Consider the following 22620-nt stretch of genomic DNA (forward strand, 5'->3'; position numbering starts at 1 on the left):
ACCCCAAAACAACAGGGCACAGTAGGCTGCTTTAGTGAACAGCACGAGCAGGAAACACAGAGATGTGGAGCAAGATTTAAAGCTCAAATGATTCAGGCACTGTATTTTACAGGAGGTCATTCCCTGGGCCTTTATACTTCATTTATCAAATTACATTTGAATTGGTGCAGTCATCCTGATTCAAGAAACCATAATGCACCTTTCCCCTTCAAAAAGGGGAAATAAATACTTTATTTTCAAAGCGTTTTGTGCCAGAGGATCTCAAAGTCCTTCCCTGCCACTGTGCTTCATAAAACCACGGAGGCAGCCAGCTGCTTACCTGCAGACAGCCGTCAGAGGTGCCAAGAAGTGCTCTGCCCGGGGTGGCCGGCATCTCACAGCCAGTGTTTAGCCCCTGTGTGAGCCACTTGCCCGGGCTGCTGCCCATAATGGCTGGGATCTCACAGCCATAACGTTTTTCTACTGCTTCCACTCAGAAACACCCTGGTGTTTGCTCAGGAGCCGTCCCATCATGAACACGCACGCTGCAGCTCCACGGCAGCGGAATTTCTGCAGAAAGTCAGCGAGAGCAGCACTGGCTTGCCAGCCACCTGCACCACCTCCCCCTTTAACTCCAACCCAGAGGCATGTTACAATTGCATTATTCCTGCTAAATAAAATTATTTTCCCCTGTTCCAAGACATAAAACAACCGCGTTATTATAGTCATAGCTACCGTGATTTAATAATTTGAACAAAAGACACACACAATGATAGGAGCATATTAAGTAGCCCAGCACTTCATTACAGCTGGAACCAGCATTTATGATCCCCGAAACCAAAGATGGTCTTGAAAATTATATGCCCAAATGCGTCACTTCAAAATTACAACTTAATCATATAATATTCAGCACAGAGCTTTAAAAAAAGCTGATCGCCTTTTGTTTTTTTTTTCCAGAGTGAAGAAAAGCCCTGAGATAATAAATCATTTAATGCATCGGTGGAAGCAGATTACTTACGAAACAGGATTTGCAATGCAAAAAGTGAATCATGAAGCATCACCTTCACACTTCACCCTTCCTCACGCACGGCTGCTGAAGGCTGCCTTCCCAGCTCGCCCACCGCCTCCCACGGCGGGTCAGGGATGGGGCCAGCAGCCCATTTCTCCAGCATCCCCCTGCACAAAAGGGTTTGTCACGCTCTCGGAGCCACACGAGGAACGAGCTGAAGCACAAGCCAGCCGCTCCAAATCCCCAAGTGCCACGAAAGCCCTAGGCCAGCTCCAGCTGTACGGAGAAGTTAATCTAGCAGAACGCTTTGGGCACTTAGCTACAGCCCGAATCCAGTTCTTCGCCAAGACCGAGGACAATATGTTATTAACTGAAGTTTAATTATATCCACAAACATACATTTCTAGCTGAGGCACACAACCGCAGCTCTGTAGATTTGTTTGCTCTTCTAGTGGTCCCATTAAGAAATTAGTTTTGTGCTCACTTTCGTAGTCCAGAACACGCATTTATCTGGGATTCAATTTGCTCCTGTTTTGTTTCCATAGGAATTTCACTGGTTTCATATTAATTAAATTATGCCAGCAACAGACAACACTTCACAAAGGACCCTCTAATCAGTGGCTAATAAGGGCGGGCTGTAATACCGCATTTGTGTAAAATTGGTAAGATTATTTTCAAAAGACAAAGCACAGCCTCAAAGAGCACGCTGCCGTCTCCCCACCTATCAAGCGCAGAAATTAAGTAGATCTTAATTATTACGTCTGCAATGCTTTGGGTAAGGCGCGATCGATTTCCAACCAGTATCGCTTCCCTGTAGGAAGAAGAATGGAGCTACTCGTAATATATGGACGATGCATTTTGCTTTTATGAGAAAATCTGCAGGAAGAATGAGTCAGCAGCAGACATCTAGCCAGGTCTCCACAGCCAAGCAACGACTCTACGGGAGCCTCAGCGTGGAAGCCTTCCCACTCCAAAAGACCCAAGTATAAGAAAATCGCGTTGAAAGGCTGCCCACTCTCCCCAAAACAACCCGATAACCCAACTGCCACAGAGGCAAGGCAGCTAGCTCTGCATGTTTTAGATCTTCCCACACTCTTTCAAGTGCATCGAGTGCATGTGCGAGCGAAGAGCGCGCGCTCCCTTTCTAATGGAGGGGGCAGAATTCAATTAATGACACCGATCTTTAAAAGTCAGCAGAGACTGCACAAATGGCTCATTCGGGAAATTTTTCTTTCTGAAAGCTTCCGTGCACCATAATAAAGCAACCATTGCAGGCATTCATTTATTAATACAGAAAGATTTATTTATGAGAGATCTGCAATCAGCTTAACCTCTGAAAGCGCAGCCTGATGTAGCTTAGCCCCTGGCTAGAGTTTCTCAGCTGCTTTTACGTCAGGAAGCGGCGCCCATCAGCTCCGGGGTGAGCTGAGCACAGCCCAGGCAACACCCGAGCACTCGCTTGGGCTCGAGGCTGCCAAAGGCAGCGGGCTCCCAGGCTCTGCTGCGATGCTGGGCTCCGACACAGCAGAGGGACCGCAGGTAAGGAGAGGTAGGAGGTGGCACAGCCTTCACGAATGCCGTGGTGCAAGCCCTGGGAGCTAGAGAATGTTGGCTGCTTTCCTTAAAGGCTGCTAATGTGAGGCTACATTACCCAAACCCTGCCTTCCTGCTAGAGGCAGCCCGCTCTCAGCTGGTCGCAGCACGGAACAGGCGGCACCTGCACATCACCAGGTCTCTGCTGGGCACAACGCTGCCAGATCCACCGGCAGCAGGAGGTTGGCAGTGACAGAGCCACTTTATTCCAAGCAGCAGTACAGAAAGTTCACTTTTATTCAGGACACAAGGTAGCTTACATTGAAGAGAAAGGGGAAGAGAATGGCACAGGGAGTTATTTCAATTCGTAACAGGCAGCTACTAAGAAATGAGGAGGGAAGTTTTACCAATTTATTTTTTATTTTTGGAGATGTTCTTCCATAATTTCACAAAGCCCAAGGAGTCAGTAAAAGCATACTTCAGGTCTTTAAGGAAGCAGATCCGCATACCACCTCAACAATCTCTTATAAGAGACAAGCCCAAATGAAAGCACTGCCCATTTTCCAAGTATCTGGATCCCAGCCTTCCTCAGCTTGGCTTTTATCACTAGCAAACAGCCACGGTGATAACGGTGAGGCTGAGGACAGCTGCCTGGAGAGACAGCGGGGACTGCTGAACACAGTACGAACTCAAACACAAGTCTCACTATATCAAATTCAAAAGCAAGAGCAGTTTTTCCACCCACAGTAGCCCAGGACCGTAGTTTTCCTTCCTGCCTTCCACCCATCCTGTTTGGGGAAATCCTTCGTCCCTGGCCTCAAAGGGCAGAAAGCAGCCATCAGCACAGACATGAGCGCTCCACAGCCCTTCCAGCACACCTAGAGGGCTGGGCCAACCCCTCCAAGTTATCTCAGTCCGGCTCTGCAGGGCAGCAGTGCCCTACACACCGTGGCCTTGCCAAGAGAAACCCTCCCTGCCCCGCTGCTCCTGGCTCCGCACAACGCAGGCGCTGGTACCGGGCCAAGACTGAGCATCCGTGTCCTCAGAACACAGGGGGAGAGGGAGAACTGCTCAGCGCTGCCTCAAACATGAGAGCCAACAATTACAGTGGATGACATCTTGCATGTAAAAAACCTTTGAGATGTTAATGTTTGTCAGCCCCATCACTGTGTCTCCCCCAGGGCCCCTCCCCTGAGCTCCAGGAAAAAGCAGCAGAGTGCTCAAAGCAACGGGGAGCATGGGCCAGAAGGGTGACATGAAACAAATGGCTCAAGAAGCTTGTTCCACATGCAGAGGACATTACCAGGAAGGACAGAAAGTAGTCCTGAAAGAGTCCACCTGAAAGAACAGCACCAAGCAATTGCCTAAGAGGCATCATGGTCAACACAGCTGCCGGCTCCACAAGCCACAGGGATGCCCTTGGCCGCTGCTGATGGGGCAGCAAAAGGGACAAGAGGGCTCAAAAATCCTCGAAGGGTTAGCAGCTGGGGGGCAGTCACCTCCCAGGGGCTGGGGAGCCCCTAAACCACCCCGACAGGAGCATCTCTGCCCACATCCCCTGCTCCCGCCTCACGCGGTAGCTCCTCACCAGCGGCTGATTAAAGCCTGCACTGACATCTGAGGACTCAGAGGCAAATCGAAAACCCTACACTTCTTAATCTGATTCATGCTTTTTTAATGACTGGAGTTGGTATCATGCGGAAAGCATCTTTTGCAAGACAGTACTTTGACCACTGCTGTTCATAAATATAAAAAGACTTGCTAATGCTTTGCTAAACTCCTCGCAGAAGTATTTATATCAGCACCCCTCTATTTTTTCCAGCAATAATCTAATTCATGTGCCTCTTATCTTAGCTATGAAACAGAATGTTAAATCCAAGATCACAGCTCATTTAGATAAATGGGATTGGGCACATCCAGCAAATCATTCCTGCTGTGACATTTCTACTATTGACAGAGTTATTTCCAGACCCAGCGTGGGCAGGGAACTGGGAGGACTCGCACACTTCAGCACAGTCCCTGCCCCTCTTTGAGGTTAAACAGGAACAGCCAAAATTTCAAAAGGGCCTGTACCTGGGTCTGGGCACATGTTAATAAGCGTTCTGGCAGCCCTTCCCAGAAATAACCTTCAGCAGTTACCTAGAAACATAATCCATCAAAATAAACCTCATAAAAAAAAAAAAAAAAAAAAAGAACTTTTTACTGGTAGATTGCATTCTAGCTATATGCAGAAGAATTAGTACCCAAACTAAAGCCATTGATCAAGGAAATGAAGCAAATTAATTTCAAGATTATTTCCTTAGACAGTTCATATATAATCACAAACAGTGCTGGCTGAAAGCTTCCCTTCCATCATTCTTTGTTACTCGACCTCAGTCCTTAAGAGCAAACCCGAACCTCACAGACCTGTACGGGACCTGAGAGCACCCAGGGGAACCTCAGCACCTGGTAGGCGATGGCCTGAAGCGAGCCTATTGCTCTGGAGCTTAGCACCCAAATCATCGGGAGCAGATTAACCATTCTAGCCAAGTAAACTGAAAGTTCTCCTTCAGCACTGGGCCATTCCCCTTTTTTCTAGAGCTCCTTCCCCACATTCTTTTCTTATCTGAATAAATACGGTATTTGCATCTCCCTCCTCTTATCCTCTTTTTTTTTTTTTTTTCAAAAAAAAAAAAAAAGCAAACACGACTGCTGGGATGATGCAGATACAGCACGAAGATTTTCCTCAGATCCTCGGAGCGCTCCTGATCTGCATATTGATTTTTAGTCATCGTTCTTCACAAACAAGCTGGATACACAGGAGGGTTTGTCAATAGATCTGCTGGAGCAGCTTTCTGCCTGCTCACAGCCAGCGGGGCCGGGCACAGGGACTGAAGCAGACTCACCGTGCAGTACTAGAAGTGGTGCTTTTTGGACCACTTGAAGCTTTCGAGCCTACACGCAGCCAGAAGTGGTCGCAGCCGGTCAGCCACACCCGTCACAGTGCTTTCAGTGCTAGGGTTATCTCACTGATAACCTGCAGGCACCCTGGGGACAGCCGAGCCACGTGCACATCCCCACGCGGATGTTTCACGGGACATAAACCCAAACTTGGCTGCAGCACGCGATTTCCCAGCATTGCTCCCGAGCACTGCGTGAGACACGCTCCGCTTGGTCTTCAGAGGAGAAACCAGCATTGATTTCAGGGAGCAGACGTGCTTCGTATACAGATGCAACACAACTGCTTGCTAATACCCATTAACAGCTGTACACCTTCCTAAGAACCTGATTTTGAGCCAAAGGAAACGCAACTCACTATGAGGACAAGGATCTCTACAGCCACACGCTGCAGAAATTCAGTTATTCCTAAATCAGGGAGCTGGTACTCCACTCAAACCCATCACAGATGGTCTGCTTCTAGGAATTTAACTGCTGTGGGCCAGTCAAAGAGACACACAATTTCAGGATTTCCATACGTTCTCTTACTCGGGTAAAATTCACACACTAACCCTTAAGCACTTGCTGGCTCTGGGTACACGTTCAGCCCCTGCTGCCCTCGGAGGGAGGTGTGGTGGCTCCACCTATCTAAAGTCCTAGGGCAGGTTCTTCTCAAGTCTATGAAGTTTTGCTTTTGGCCTCAGTAGCAGTGCAATAAGACTCTAAATAGGTCCACGGACAATAACACAGGCAACCTGAAACGAGTGCAAGAAACCAGTACTAGGAAAGAGAAGCTCCAAGGAGTGTAGTTTCTGCAAATAAGGTTGTTTTCTGTGCAATAAAAAGATCTTAAACATCCCTCTTACCTGCATAACACCAAACAGCCTTTGCTTCCCAAAGGCTTTAAGGCAGCAGTTTTCAGTTACCTTTCCCCCACCTCTACCTCCCCTGGCATTCCTGCTCGTCCTGAGCAGCCTCCTGGCAGCCCCTGGGAGGTCTCACTGGAAACCATGAATTAAGTACGTGTTTGTCCTGGCTCTTTCACAGTTAGAAGGACGTTTAACAAGTTAACCCCACATTTCTTTTCTCTGTCTTACCAGCAGAGTTTTGGATGACTAATCGAAAGACTGAATATATTCTAAAGATCTAATTCCCCCTTCACTATTTATACCAGGCAATGTCACTTTGTCACTAGGCTGGCTTTCGACTGCAGCAAACTTTCCCACTTAACAGCCCCATAAAACCAACGTGCTCCTACCAGCAGACAGAAGTGCTTTTCGCTCCATCTCTCCCTCTCCCGAGTCAGCTCCAACTGTCACCAAAACCACAGTAAGCATTTTCCTCCTTGGGAACTGTGTGTTCTTGCAGTAATATTCAGTGGACCAGAAGAGTCTGGCATGAGAAAAACATCTGATTTCTTGGACTAACTGCCAGAGAACCTGTCTTGGCCAGATAGTTATTACCACCAAGAACTAAAAATTCAGCTGAGTAGGTTAAAGATGCCCTCGGCAACTAATACTGGCATTGAAAACAGCGATCAAGCATTCAGCCACTGCAGATACAGCTTCGGGGCTTACGACTGCTCCTTAAAGAGTGCTTCTTCCTGCAGTTATTTGTAACCGTGAGCAAAACGTTCACTCTTTAAGTTAGTGCAAAGATGTGCAGAACTCCCAGCCGTGAATCGCTACCCCTACTTCAGTAAAAAAGAAAAGCAGTCAATAGCTGTGCAAGAACCTTTCATTTTTTTATTTTTTTTTTAAATCTGTTTTCAGATTCAAACCAGTATTTTGGCTTAAATCAGACTAAGCATTTAAAGATTGAATTTATTATTTTTTGTGCAGTTCGTAACACCTTAGACCTACCTTGAACCTTGATGTACTGACCCTGGGAGCATCCTGCACATCTTCCCCTGCAGGGCAGAGATCTGCCGCGCTCAGCCACGGCAGGGACTGCTACCTCTGGGCAGCACTGAGGAGTAAGAACTAACTGACTTGTAGGAGACAAACCAGCTTCAAAACAGCTTCCTAAAAACCTGCTCAAGGCAAGTTTCCCCCAGATCATTTCAACCATGTTTTTGCTTCCCCAAAATTGTGCTTGTGTGTTGGAAAAGATGGAAACCATCTCTGAAAAGCTCCCAGCAAGTCACGTCTCCACCCTGCTCTGCCTCTCCAAGGAGCCTTCAATCACTTCATGAACCATCCCTTTCCACCATGCGTTAAGGCATCACAAAAGTGAGTCTTCAAGCACGTGTCCTGCTGTCTGTCCCCTTCAGGAAGGGTCCTACCCCACTTCACAGGAAGGTTGCCATTGGGAATTTTATCAAAAATTACACAGCACCTGCTCTGTGCTATGCTCAGGACACCCTCCTCTACAGAGCTTTTCCATGAGGGGTCGTTCATCAGGTCTTTATTTTTTTTTTTCTTTTAAAAGAATCTGGGCCAAGTCATCCCTGCTGTAGCTTTAATGACGTCAATGAGCTACAGCAGGGGTGAAATTGGGCCATTATTTTTTATGTCCATATGTCACGTGCCCATTAAAGAAAAAAAATGCGAAAGAAGATCAAGCAAGAAGAGTTATTGAATCAAAAGACTATCCTGTGCAAAGATTAACATCTAGATGTGGAAAGTTTCTCTTTTGTTCCTGCTGTGCATTTATAAATGTAATAGTTTATGGAAAAAGAAATACTTCTGTAGCGTTAAGGTAAATGCAAGCTCTGCAGTGACAAATTATATTCACATTTTATATCCTGTTTTGATAAAAGTAACAAAAAAAATCTTTACCAGGAAAAGGCCTCTTCAAAACTCAACAGAAGAAGTGACACAGTTGCCAGTAACTGTTCATTTCTCCCCAGTAAGCCAACATTAATCATACCCTGCATACCACCAGCCAGTAATAAAGGCCACTGGACCTTGTTTTGAGCTCGTTTCTTAGTAAAACCTAACCAGGATTATACAAATGTCAAAATCAAAACATATGAAACAGAAATCTACACCTAAGCGATGTTTTCTGTGAATGCTCAAAGCCCTGAACACCAACGTGGAAAGGAACACAGCTGGGGAGACCAAGCCCACCAGATGTAGGGCGCCAGGCGTGAAACGCAGCCGTAGCGGCCACCGCAGCCCATCTGCCTGCTGCCAATCGGGGCAGAATCACAAACCACACAACGTGCCTGGAGCAGGCGTGCACGATGTATTTTCCACTGACCGTGCCCCAGACCATCGGGTCCTGCCCCAGGCTGTCAGCAACGACTCAGCCTGGCCAAACCACAAGATGCATCACAGCCAGCGAGACCCACGGGCAGAAATTCTCAGCCCCATATTTAAAAGCTCGCTTTACTCATACGCTCAAAGGTCACTTAACACATTAATGCTGCTCATTCATCAGCGGTAAAATTACTCACCACTATGCTTACAGAGTCCTGTCAATATGCCTTTAAAGCTAGACAATTTTTTGGAAGCATCCAGGAACAGCACTAGATCACAAGAGCGTGGTGTCCAGAACTTCTCCTTCATAGGTGACTTTTCATTCAAAGCTTAATAGGAGATTCCTCTGAAATCCTCGAGTCCAATTCTCTAACCCTCAGCTTTAGTCAAAGACTGTCTTTTTCCCCCAACTGCTCTCACTCATAATAACAAGTTGTTTATTTTCACAATAAAACAGAACAATTTGGGGTTTTGCTTTTTTTTGATCCCTGCCCCCCACCATTCCAGCACCGAAATCAAAATAACTTGAGATGGAGAACGTGTGACCTCCCAAGCCTTTATTTACAGTGTCACAAACCACAGGGGAAGGAACTGTCCGAGTTTTCCAGCTGGAATGGGAACAGCAGGGAGAAACGTGCTCTCGTTTTTGCGGCCGTGATATTTAACACATCACAGGGAAGGAGGATGGGGAAGGGGAGGAGAATTAGAAGCACGTAACGATGCCACGGAAATACTGGGTGAAGAGGTCTCAGGCATGTAGGTTCATACGATTACATCCTATCACCCCAGAAATAAACAGCTTTATGCAGGCAAATGTAATTACAAAGCCATTCTGACACACGTTTATTGGTGCTGCTTCTTGACTTCTACATTACACGAGATCAGAAGATACAGAAGCCTTCTGGACTTCACCAGCCACGAATTTTTATTAGACCTCTAATGATCTTGCTTCATGCTGCCACCCCCAAACTGCTACAACAAAGCCTTTATCAAAAACAAGAAGCCTAGAAGCAGTGGAATCTGCCTCAGCTATTTAAACAGCGCAGACAAACACAAGAGAACGAGGTTTAGGTCTATAGAAAGTTACTTGCAGCAGGAAACCGTCAGTTTGTGGTTAGAGCCACACCAGTGTTACAGCTCTTTCCTCCCAGTTAAATACGTACGTCCAAACAGTTCCTCATGTCTAGGGCTTCTATTATAAAAAGGAAGAAAAGGACTGAGGAAAAAAAGAAGAAAAGCCACCTTAGATCCACCAGAAATTTCACATCAGACCATTCAGGAGACTACCTTTTTTAACAGGGCTATTTCTGTGCCTTTCCAAATATTTATGATCTGGACTGTCAGGTCTAACTCAGCTCACCTGTAACCACCTCCTACCCGTACAAGGCCCCCAGTTCCCCTCCCTGACCTGCTAACAGCCTGGCCCCATAACATGTGTCACCCGAACCCGTAACCTTTACACACTGAGGTACGGGAACACCGCGGTTGTAGTGCTGTTATGCTGCCAAACAGGGTTCCCCTCCTTGCTGGCACGGCAGCAGCCCTCACCCAGCTTTCTAAAGCGTTATCACCTCGATCTAACTCACTGTACAGTGTTTTGCAGTACGCAAAGGATCCAGCTTGACAACAGATTGCACACAATTCAGGCGGTTTCCTTAAAGCCAGCCCTCTCAAGGGGCATTATTGGCATGTCACAGGTCATGCAGTAAGGCCCCCGGCAAGTACAGAGCACAGAAAAAGTAAGATTCAGCCCCAATTTGTCTCTATGTAAAAGGGTGCAGGGCTCTGGGAGAGAAAATCACATTCTGCCTCTTCTGACGGAGAGGCACTCACTCATCCCATCCAGCTTCTGCTCTCGTAGGAAGGGAAGAGGCAGAAGCAGTGCAGGGTCCCTGAACAGCTGAAGGCAGGATGCTGAGGGACAGAGCAGGCAACTCCACGGCTGCATCAGCACCTTCCACCTCCCCTTATCATGCTCCTTCCACAAGCCAGCTTCTCACTGCGGTCCCACAGCCACGATAGGAACATCGCAGGTATTCAGATCCTGCTCTGCCTTTCTGCTTCTGCCAGGGATTTAGGTTGCTTTCCTAGATTTTTAAATAATTCCATGCAAAATACTCCCAGGGATGACTTCCAGAGGACTGTCTTCCCATTATTTTTGCTCTGTCCTGCTTCAAAGCCTCCAGGCTGCACAGGGATGCTGGTAGAATGCTACAGCATTTTCCTGTGCTGTGGACATTGTTATTCAGCCCTTTGTTTTCATGAACGCTGCATTCCCTGATGATGTTTAAAACTCATTTTTCTTCTTATGTTCCTCACCTGCCAATCCAGGGACATTACTTGCTCTCCAGTGATGCAAGAGGCACAAATTTGTTTCACTGGGAACACACCGAAGGCACTTTTCCCCTTACCCGCCCAGGCTCTCAACAACCACTCGGGCACCTCTTGGAGAGGAAGATCAGCCCTGCGGAGTGCTGAGTCCTTCAGGCAAGTGAAAAGAGCCGTGCCACAGTCCCAAAGCCATGCGAACCTTAAACATTGCTAAGGATTGCAGTTCTTTGCTGTTACTGCTAATTCCGAGAAATGCTCTCCTCTGCAACACCCTACAGGGGAGCAAGGGGACATCGAGTGATCTATAGCAAGGGAGGCATAGTTTTTGAGACAGAGATGTCCTCCCTCAGCATGGGAGCACAAACTCACATGGCAATTAATGCCACTACATCAACTCCTCTGGTAAAGCTGCTGACAGCAGCGTCTGTTCCCGGAGAGACCTGTCCACAGCTCCACCACAGGGCTGCAGTGGGCAGAAGAAAAGCCGCCGAGCTCTCTCAAGAAAATTAGGTATCCCACCGAGGGACAAGCTGCAGCAGTGTGAGCAGCCTACTCGAGCCAGCCCTGGGCTCTGCTGATGCTAAGAGAGGCTTCAGGGAGGGAATCAACAGAGGGAAGGGCAATGAATTCACCGGGAGCCAATTTGCTGACAGGAGATAATTAAAGTATTCAAGTGACCCTTAATTTTCAAGGATTTCAGGTATTGCACATTAATACGAAGCTAGTGTCACTGTGATTTCAGTATAAGTGCTACAACTTGGAAATGTGTTTTCAATTTCTCTGGATTTCCTCGGTCTGATGTGTGAGCAGTCTCAGATCCAAACTCATTTACCCCTTCTCTGTTCTTCCCAGCAATCCATTACTCTTAAACCAAAAGTTGGGAATTTTGAGTTTTAGCATCCTGCAGCAAAACTGCAAAATTGCTACATCACCGTGTCACTGCAAAGAGAAACCTTTGGTGGAGTTAACAGTTAAAAACACTTCTTGACAGAGGGGGAAAAAAATAAGCGGCAAGGAACTCACTGGAGGAAAATAAGGAGATGCAAAACTACCCATTCTGGTAGTCTAAAGGCTGACACCCCATCTACTGAAAAACATTTCTGTTCAGCCACTAATTTTCTGCACAGATTTAAGAGTATGATACACATTTCTAGAACTCACATAAAGGAGGCTTAGCAGGAGCTGGAGACACACAAAGTGAACCCATAAGCAATACTCCAGAGGTTAGAGCACAAGGAAGTAGCAGGTAAAAAGCAAACAAGTCTCTTAAGATTTACATCCCCATCTACACTCTACTACAGAAGTTTGGCATGGCAATCCTCTTGAAATGTAAAGCAAGTTAGAAGTTCAGAGGATGGGAGGAAAAAAAATGAGGGAGGTAGAAATGAACAGCAATGTTATGGCAGCACCATGGGCTGCATGCTGTTTATTTCAGTACAAATAAAATGTAATAAGGTTAAGATTTATTTTTTATTTTTTTTTAGGGGGAGACCCACAGAATATTTAAATACACACACAAAGTTTATGTTAATTGCACATCCTGCACAGCCATTTTCCCTTTTGATTTATTTATTTGAAGGATTTAAAATAAACAAGAAGACTGACTGACCAGAAAAAGGGGGGGGAACGTGAGTTTTCCTCAAAAAGAGGTTTATCACCAACACATGTCTACGTAATTTAAGCCAACCACGTCCTGTGGCTGCCAAGCCCTTCTCAAAGGCAACTCGTACAGCCATTCTTCCAGACTCCATTTTATCACGTTTCCCCTCTGCGGATATTCAAGTGGAACCCAAGCTAAGGTTAATCCCCTCTCTCACCAGCAAGCGAGTATCCACCGGCCTCATTACCATTCTCCCTAGTAACATGTAAATGTTTTCTTCTTCTAGTATAGGAGAGAAAGAACAGCCATCCAGCTGAACTGCCAGAACCTACCTTCTGCAAAAAATCTCTCTAGATGCTTCTGAATGCAGGAGGGAGCGGAGACAGCACTGCTGGAAAAGGATGTCACTGTTGGTCCACATGTGTCAACATCCTAAAGAAAGATAAAGCACAGTTGCTTAACTGCCTTGCCCATGGGAAATCAACAGCAAGACTAAAGCTGCATTATTTTCACAGTTATACCATGCTAATGGCTCCTATGCAAACAACATACAGCTACAACGTTTTATAATTGCACATCAGAGTTGCTCTGCAGATATCCCTCCGGTATGTCAGAAATTCAATACGTGATGGTAGGCGGCAATGAGCACCTCAGGGATTTAAAGTGCGTTCCAAGCTATGAGTCATCGCCATCTCTAACTCATGGAAATTTAAAAAAAAAGAGAAGAAAAGAGGGAAGAAAAACACACACACACCGCACTGACCACTCGTTCGCTCGCCCTGCACAGTATCACAGCTTCCCCCCAAAGCGTTTCCCTTTTAAGTAGAGCGTTGAATGATTTTCACGAAGGGGAAACCATCACAGACCTCACTCCAGATGAAAATTTAAAAAAAATAATCATCATTAAAATCAAAAAGAAGAAAGAAAAAATCAACGTAGCAGCATTCCTCCAGACAGCTCCCTGGGGAGCGGGCAGGATCCCACGTCCCAGCAGCGGAACCAGAGCCACCCCTGCAGCCACCCCCAGACCTTTCACCGCAGCGGGGCCAGGCCCACAGGACGGCAAAGGTTAGGGTATGAAGCAGCAGCACCCACACAGCTCAGAGCTGAGAGACACCAGGCTGAGGCGGCCCTTTACACCTCATCTCACCACCACCGGCTTCCCTCCAGGGCTGTTTTTGTCAGGGGAGCCGGGGGGAACTCTTGTGGTTTGCCTCGCCACGCCGGGCAGCAAGCTGCGCTCCTGCAGGACTCCTCCTGCAGAGTCCCCTCGTTACCAGCAGCCTGGAGGAACTATTTTTAATGCTGCTTTTACAGCATCTGGCGAGCACTTCGGGTCACACACACGCACACGTGCTCCCCCCTCTTAAATCTTCCCAAGGACGTTCAAGTTCCTTTAGGTGTTTTTAATTTCTCGGCCTTTATTTCTGCCTTCTGTCTTGTCCTCGGTTGCTCTGCCCCGGCTGTCACCCAGCTGGGGGGCAGGACAGGGACAACCAGAGCACCTGCAGCCTCCCCCCAATGCCAGGCAGCCACAATATTCCTGTCCCTTTTGAGGACGGGTGCAGCCATACCCCCTGACAGCACAACCTGTGGTTTGCACTACAACATGCAAATCCATGTCCGTACACACACAAAAAGAATTGGATTCAAAATGCCAATGAGAACGAGGCCCCTGCCCTTCCCTCGCACACTCCATGGGGAGAAAAGTTGCATTAGCACGGACCAGCCAAGCACCTCTCAGAGCATCCCCTCTGCTGGGACCCAGATCCAAGCCCTAAGACCAGCACCCACAGCCAACGGGTTACAAAAAATAACTAAAACACCAGCACACACTGCTTGCTGCACCAAAGGACTTGGAACATTTGGAAAACATGGGGACCTTTAGCCGTGACACCCCGCTCCAGCCAGCAGATTTAGGTCTCATCGAGACTTAAAAAATAACATAAGTGGGATTGCTTGCTATGCTTGTACCTTCTTGCACAGCAACCCCAAAAAATGAAAGTGCTCGCATGGGTCAGATTCCTCCTGGAGGAAGAGCAAGCATGAGTAACATTTCGGGACCATTAATCTCAGAGATCTCACCAAGAGCAAGCAGCCAGACAGCTTAAAAATATATTTAGTCCACAAATGCTTATTAACGTCATTTGCTGATTCACAGCTGAGCCAGTCGCACGGGGCCCAAACACCACTTCTGCTTTCCCAGCCCGGGTAAAAAAAAAAATAAAAATAAATAAAATAAAATTGAAATAGCTGGACATCAAGTGGCTGAGCCTACCTCCAAACCTGCAATGCAACTAAGAGCTTGTGCACACAGCACAGAGGCAATACTCACACCACACGATGATATTCAAGGACTTTCTTAGCTTTGTCAGGTGCTCTGGAAGGTGGAAACACCAAGTATTGCCCACCAAGCTAGCCAGGATGCCTACAATTCAGCATTGGCCATTGCACGGTGGGGCATCATGCTCACTAGATGGCTGCAGCGTTGGGTTACAGAGATGAATTCGTCTTCTGTCCCTTCACCGACTGCCGTTCTTCCTCAACACTAATGTGGTCCAGAGCAGATCACATTTAAAACTGACTCTGCAGGCTTACAAGACGACCAGTGAATAGTTACTATTCTTAAAATTACATCTTGAAATCAACTGAAGAACTACCTGATGAAAGTTTTGGTACATATAAACCTCTGCAAATCAGGTTTCAGGTCTCTGCTCTTTGGGGCAGACATAAACCCACTGAATTCTCGTGAAATTCCTAACTCAAAAAAAAAAAAAAAAAACACAATTCAAAAAGGAAGTTTAAAAGGGCTTAATCCCCTGCTAGTATACGTGATGCCATGATTTAAAGCCCAAAGGATTTTTTTCCTTAAATCACTTATTCAAATCTGTACGATGGAGATATATTTAAATATAAAATTTTAATCTCGCTTTGCATTTGAACTTGTGCTTTCCTGGAGAATAACTCAGTCAAATTATTCCTTTTAACCACTCTAACACACCGATCTGTAAACAAACAGGAACCCTCACACTCCCTTCCCTTTCTTTTTTAAGAGGATTAATTACATTCACATGGTTTTATAGACCAATATACATCTAGTCAGATCGAGTCTTGCTATTTTTAATGTTTCACAATAATTCACTCCTCAGCTGCATCAGGATTTACTAGTGTCCATTCCACATTTGCCTTCACCAGGTAGAGAAGTTTATAAAGACGCTGGATATGCCAGATATCCTCCCAAAGGGCACATCCACCGCACGGCACGGTTAAATAGATATTTTCCTTACGCAGAGTCAGCCCAGAGCCTCATCTCACCAGCACTGCAAAAAAAAAAAAGTGCAGTTCTCGGAATGAGGAGGGGCGTGTAAGAACAGGTTTCAGTGTACAGTTGACCCATCACGGGGACAACCCTGAAGGTCTCACCACGCAGTTACACAAAACTGCACGGGCAGCCACAAAACCTCCTCAGTTTTCAAGCAAAGCAATCCTCCTACCTGCTTCATTCTTTTTTGGTTCGGGGTTGGGTTTCTTCCCTTTTTTTTGGAGGTTGGGGAAGGATGACCAACTTTCTTATTTTCAGTGACAGCGAGTCTGAAATGATTATTCCAAACAGAAAGAGCTCTCTCTGCACTTGCTAACTGTACCGAAATCAAAAGTGATTAAAAGCAAAAGCATTTCTGAGCAACAGAAACCGAAACTACACCCTTTGGAAAAATGTAAACACCAGCATTTTCTCTACAGTAAACTCTGAAAGTAGCAGATAATGAATGGAGCCTAGGACATTATGACACACATACACAACTTCTTTTTCTGGAATAATCACAGAATTCACCTTGATTGCATGCCCAAGTCAGCACTTTTTATACCCACTGCAGCTTGCAGAGGCCTCGCTGATGGTATCCTTCCTTTTATTTTTAGGTGTGAGAACAGCTTACCAACTCAAATTTAAACTTAAATGTTATGCTTAAATCTTAAAATTAAATATTACAGCCCTTTCAGATTAACAGTAATTAACCCCACCTGAATTTCAGATACACGTTGTGGTACGTGGTTATCAAATCCAAGTTAAAACTGGTTCTGTCCCATAACTGCCCTACTGAAACCCAGGGGACCTCGGGTCCCTGTTAAACAAGGGGCACAATTGTCCAAAGCAACCAAACAAAACCATTTAGAAGCACAAGTTAATGCAAGAGTTCCCAAAAGGCTAGAAGAGCATTGTTATTCCGAGTCATTAGCAAAAGACGATCGTTACAGGCTTCCTCCCAGGAAGCTTCTCTCCAAGAAGTCCTGGGGAGCTGGGGTGGCTCGGACCTGAACCCACAGCAGTCACATCTGGCCTTGGAGCAGCCCCACACACATCAGATGAGGGAAATGAAAGATGCAGCTGTCGGCAGACAGATTCATATGAAAACACCCTGTGCGAGGAGGATGAGGAGCCACCCAGCAGGTGGCAAGCAGCTCATTTTTAGCACAGATGTCAAAAACGCTGCATTACACCAGTAGAACTGGCATCTGCCTTTCCAACGAGGATGATGAATTGCGAGATGCTTTCTCCTGGCTTCTGAAGGCTTGCCTGCTTAACCAAAGTGTTGCACTCCAGTTATCAGTCCTCCTCCTTAAGAGGCACAGTCACTGACACCATTGAAACACTTCATACTGGTGGACAAACACACTTGGTGACAACCCCACAGCAGCCCAAGCATCTGCCCAAGAGCAGAGACCTGCATAATGCAGCCACATCCACCTGTGCAGCAGCTCTTGCCCTGGGAAACACCCAGGCTCAAAACTGCTCCTAGCAAACCCTGCAGCTGCTTGAGCTCAGCCCACTGCCTCTGTATATCTGCATTTCTGAATACTTAGCCCTAAAAAGTGTCAGCTGTGCTCAAACCCTGCCTGCTCCCAGCTTGCAAGCACCAGTTTCAGACCATGGGAGACTCAGAGGAGTCCTTCATCCTCAGTGAAGGCGTTTTCCATTCTCACCCACCAGTTAGTCACCCTAAAACAATAAGGGGATATAAATGAGCAACTAAAAAGCAACAAAGCAGGGAGAAATAATATCAAAATCCTGAATAACTCTGTAATCACATGAAAAGGCTCCAGGATGTGCCAGGAAACAGAGGAAATTAATGAACAAGCAAGACAAACACAGCAGTTAACTAGAAAATATGAGCAGCTCCGAAAGGCACCCAGATAACTCTTCCCACCTGATGCCTGCAGCACCTGCCCCCTCCAAAGCACCCCAAGGAGCACCGGGTCCTGGCCTCGCTGACAGCACCCAGCCCCAAGGGGAGGGAGGGAAAGCAAAAAGGTTTCCAGAAATGCCCTGGCCTCTGGATGTCCCTATAGCTGTAAAAAGCTTTTCACCTGCAAAACCCCCACCCTCCTCCAAGAAAATGCATCAAATATACGTATGCAGCTCCACTCTCCATCACCCAGTAAGATGGGAAGGGTTTGGGTGTATCGCCACACACCAAAACCTGCTTCCCAAATCCCCCGGGACACCTCTCAGCTCCCCAGACGGGTGCTGAGCTTCTGCCTCCACGGCAGGATCCCAGGAACCACAGACACCAGCATCTGCAGCACGCGGGCATGGCATTGCTCCGAGGTGGGTCCTCATGCATTCAGACCTTAAAATCTGCTTCTACGAGCATTTATTTACAGCCCAGCTCCCGACTCCCCTCTGAGAGGGGTATAACCCAGGTGATTTTTTCCATGAGTGAAAACCCAGAAGTGGAGGGAATAAAAAAAGCCTCGTGGTGGGCTCAGCACCTGTGGATGCTGAACACACCTGATGTGTTATGCATGAGATCGCTACCACCCTGTAAAGATTTCTAAGTGAATCAGCCAAATAGGGTCTCTACAGCCTGCTTTGGGAGAACCTTTCTTCCCCCCACAACTATTTCAATCCAACCCCATGCTTTATGTTACCTTCCAGTCATTTCTACTGCCTGGATTTCAAGCAGAGACCTCTGCATCAGCTTCCACCTTGCCCCTTCCCATATAAACGTGGCAATTAACAAAGAAATTAGTCAACTATGCAACATTTCACCTTAAATAAAACGGCTCAAGCAATAATACACCATTTAATCCATACTTGACAGGCAGGGAAGAAACATTGTGTCTCAGTAACAGGCTTAGAGAGGGTTCAAAATCCATTTCATAGACCTTGATGGAAGCCTGTCCTTGTCAACGAAAGCCCCAATCCATAATAATTCTCAGTATTGTGCTTTTATCCTCCTCTTTATCAGAGCTCATCTGCTGATCAATGAGGAGTCCCATGGAATAGCACTTTGAATTTCAATGTCAACACAGCAGTACTGTGGTAATGATTGAAAATATTTACATATTGCCTCATTGATCGTGGGGTGTTCTTTTCCAACCATCTGGCTACTGGGCACTCTTTTTTTTTTCAGGGCTTTAAGCAGTTAGAAAGCAGGTTATCTGAATGTCTTCGGAGCTGATGTCCAGCATTGCACCTGAACCAGGTTCTCCTATCATTTTTAACCCGAAATATTAGCGGTGGCATTGATCCATTTTCATCACATCTTAAGGGAGGAAAGAATTCTCCTAAGAACAAAACCAAAAAGCCCGCAGACACCTGCTCCGAGCCTACGGGAGCGAGATGCCAATTCAGCTCCAAGGTCTCATTTTTAATGTGACTCAAGGGTGTCGCCACTTTGACAACAGATGAGTCAAATGGAAATATGTCACTCATTCTGCACTCTTTGCCAGCCTCGAGATAAAGCAGCCCTGGAAGGTTTGTTTTTTCCACCTCCAGATGGAAAACCTTCTGATAGCTGCAGTGCCGAGCCCCTGGGCTCTGGAGCACGCGGCTGTGCTTACACCACCTTTAGGAACTGCTTGAATTGTCCAAGCCAGGAGGCTCAGGCCAGCTGCTGCCACGCAGGCTGCAAGGACGAAGCCTCGACGAGCACCCAGGAGCCTTCCTCACCTTCCCAGGCTGGGGTCTGCACACCCAGACCCACCAAATGATCCCCAGCTGCAGCAGGCTGCCCATTGCCCCACGTCCAGACACACAGACCTGGGCTACACGCAAGCAACTGCAACGAGAAACAGGAATTTAACCTCAGGAAAACCCAGACAAAAGCAAAAAGGAGGAAACATGGGAACAGAGGTGCTCCAAGCAATGTGGCCACATGCTGCACCAAGCCCCAGCCACAACGCTGCTTGTGCTGTGCTGGCTCCTGCCTCGCTGGTCCCAGCTTTCCAAATATATTTAAAAAAAAAAAAAAGCTTTGAGAAGCTCATCTGCATACAATCTCCTGGAAAGTTTAGCAGGGAGCTAAATGAAACGCACGGGAACGACTGACATCTACACATTTGCTGCAGGAGGCCTCTGCAGAGGGCTGGGGAGGAATATTAAGAAGATGGTTCTCAAACAGTTGTTGAGCTGATTTCAAGGCTTTTTTTTTGATGGCTCCAAGCCTGTTTATAATCAGGAGGAGACTCTCTGAGCTGCTGGTGCCATACACTTGATTTAGGAAAAACGGAGATCTAAAAGTCAAATTATACTCTGCCTTAAACCAGGAATAGGAATAGTCTCTCAGTACCGTTCAGCTGATGATTTTGATAATGATGTTTAAGATAAAACATTCTTCTCTCTTCTTCAGTCCTACTTTACCAACAAGGAATAAAACACAAATTCTGCCAGCAAGACGAAGTACAGGCAATGTAAGAGAGAGCAGGGAAAAAATTGCTCCAACTTTCCTACCTCTGGTAACGCCGGTGCTCAGTCAGGCAACAAAACCTCCCCTCCAGGGCAAGGTCTTTTTCCTGGCAGGGCAGTCATGTGAAGGACTGGGCAGGAGAAGGCTTTCTCCTACACAGCCCAGGGGTCTGTACATCTACGATGCAGCAGATCTGGCACTTGACCTAAGGAGGGCCACTGAAAGCCAGGCACAGAAGGAAAAGCACCCATGAAACATGGGGAGCAGTTTGCCTTATGGCTTTGCATAAATACTGCTGTGAGCAGCCAGTTAACGAGACACTAACTGATGAACTTTGCTACCCAGGGTCTTCCCCCTGCCATCCTTGCCCCGACACAGCGATGCTCCATTTCCAGTACTAGGATTTCCAAGCAGAGCCTCAAATACCAAAGTGCACACCCTCAGCAAGGCAAGTCACAGAATCGTTTAGTTTGGAAGAGATCTCCAAAATCACCCAGACCAACCATCTCGGCTCTTCTGACCAAAGTGATGCCTTCAAACCGGGAAGCCAACATGCAGGAGCTGTCCTAAAAGGCTATACTTCAAGTAGGTTGACCCTATTTACTTCCTTCCAACAGCGATAGTGTACCAGATAAAGGTGCCCTACTGACATGCCTATTTATAGGAATTAAATGTAAACAAAACGCAGCATTAAAAGCGATTTTGTAGTCCCAAAACAGAGGACACATTGTGTCCACGCTGAATGCGTTTTTAAGGATATTCACTGAAGGACGTTTACCATCTGTTGAAGTTAAAACCTGGAACAGTTTTACAATCCAGATACAGGTTAGACAAACAATGGGTCCCAAGAGCCTGGATAAACGATGCTTAAAAACAATGGAGAGAGGGAAAACAAACGAGCTGTTTGCTCTTCTCATTTTCCATCACTCTGCTTTGGTGGAGTTGCACAACGGGCCTCAAAGCACCGTGCCAGCCCTACCCAAAAAATACGAGCCCACCTGGAAACAGGGTCCACGGGGGCTCACACCACTGGGTGCTGGACCATGCCTGGAGGCAGAGCCGCTGGGATTTTTACTGCCCCTTCTCCCAAATCGTGCCCTGCAGCATCTCCCACGCCTGCTGCTGGTTATCCTTGCTCAGGACAGAAGCCACCTTCCATCTTTGGTTGTAAAAAACCCGGGAAGTCAAGCACAGGGAGCGCTATAAAGAAGATAAGGTTGACAGAGAAAAAGCTAGCGTGAGGCCTTCCTCCCCCTTCTGTTCCTTCCCACCAAATATCTCCCAGTTATTTACATCCTCACGTCCCGAACTCCCCCTCCAGTTTCACAGTTTGCAGTTAACCGCGTGCTGCTGGAGATAACACATGGTTAGCTTTCGGCATGTTTAGGCTAGAACACCCTCCGAACGTAACGCCAGGTCGCCAAGCCCACAGAGGGAAGTATTTCCAGCTGCAGAGGCTGAGGAGAAGCGAGGGACACAACCACGAGGCTGCATCTCCCCAGCACCCGAAGGGAACCAACCTACTCAGCGCAGTAGGTTGACTAACAGCTTGGGAACGCCTACAATTGGTTCTCAACCTCGGATCCAGAAAAAAAAAAAAAAAAAAAAAAAAAGATGTAAATATTTAGATTTCAATTTCATCGGATATGATAAATATAAAATGCCTATTTCCTTCTTTAAAAAAAAAAAAAGAAAGAAAAGTAGCGCTAACGTAGGTAAACCACCCACACAAAGTGATTCTGTGGTGTTTCTACCTTGAAGAGGATACCTGTGTTACAGTACCAATCTAAAACCAAATTACAGTCCCAAATGAAGTTATACCCCCTGCACTGGGCATACGTAAAGCATACTTACAGCCATGCCCACGTACAAACACACAAGCAAAACCCTTGGTTGCTCCCTGCAGGCAGCTGGTGCCTGACAGTCACTACCTGCACGGAGAAGCCAGGGCCCTTCGGGGTTCCCGGTGCCGCCACCGCTCTGACTCTGGCCCAAATCAGCTGCAGGAGCCCCGGGGGCAATCACCGAGCCCTGCCGCAGATCTGTCGTAGCCAACCTGGATCATACACACAGGAGAAACTGAACTACAGCTTACCACGGCTGTGCTGTAAGAGCCTGAATCCTTCCACAGCCTTTTAAAGCACCTAATGGAATTACAGCCCCACCAGACAGCCAGGTTAACAGTCGTGCGAACAGCAAACTCCGCTGGAGCTGCAGATAACAGGGCCTCACCCCAAACCACCAAGATATGCCAGGGCACTTGACGTGCCGATGTGATTACAGGTTCCCGCCTTCCAAATTAGTTATTGCCCTGTTAACAAGGAACGCCTCCAGGTCATTGCTCTGAGGGTTAAGGCAGCT

The 22620-nt window shown here is 46.9% G+C and overlaps 1 protein-coding gene across 10 annotated transcripts in view; it reads right to left on the minus strand.

The window, feature by feature from the left end:
• Nucleotides 1–22620, minus strand: part of PITPNM2 (phosphatidylinositol transfer protein membrane associated 2) — a 133565-nt gene that overhangs the window by 105300 nt on the left and 5645 nt on the right. For 8 of the 10 annotated variants that reach the window (XM_072024363.1, XM_038187403.2, XM_027469731.3 and 5 more), the window contains exon 2: nt 12904–13003. The gene's annotated coding sequence lies outside the window, so the exon portion shown is untranslated. Of the gene's footprint in view, nt 1–12903; nt 13004–16065; nt 16085–22190; nt 22210–22620 lie in introns of those variants that run through there. The other 2 variants (XM_038187401.2, XM_027469729.3) reach the window with 2 other exon arrangements.

Source organism: Anas platyrhynchos, chromosome 16, assembly GCF_047663525.1.
Source record: "Anas platyrhynchos isolate ZD024472 breed Pekin duck chromosome 16, IASCAAS_PekinDuck_T2T, whole genome shotgun sequence".
In the NCBI taxonomy this organism is placed as follows: domain Eukaryota; kingdom Metazoa; phylum Chordata; class Aves; order Anseriformes; family Anatidae; genus Anas; species Anas platyrhynchos.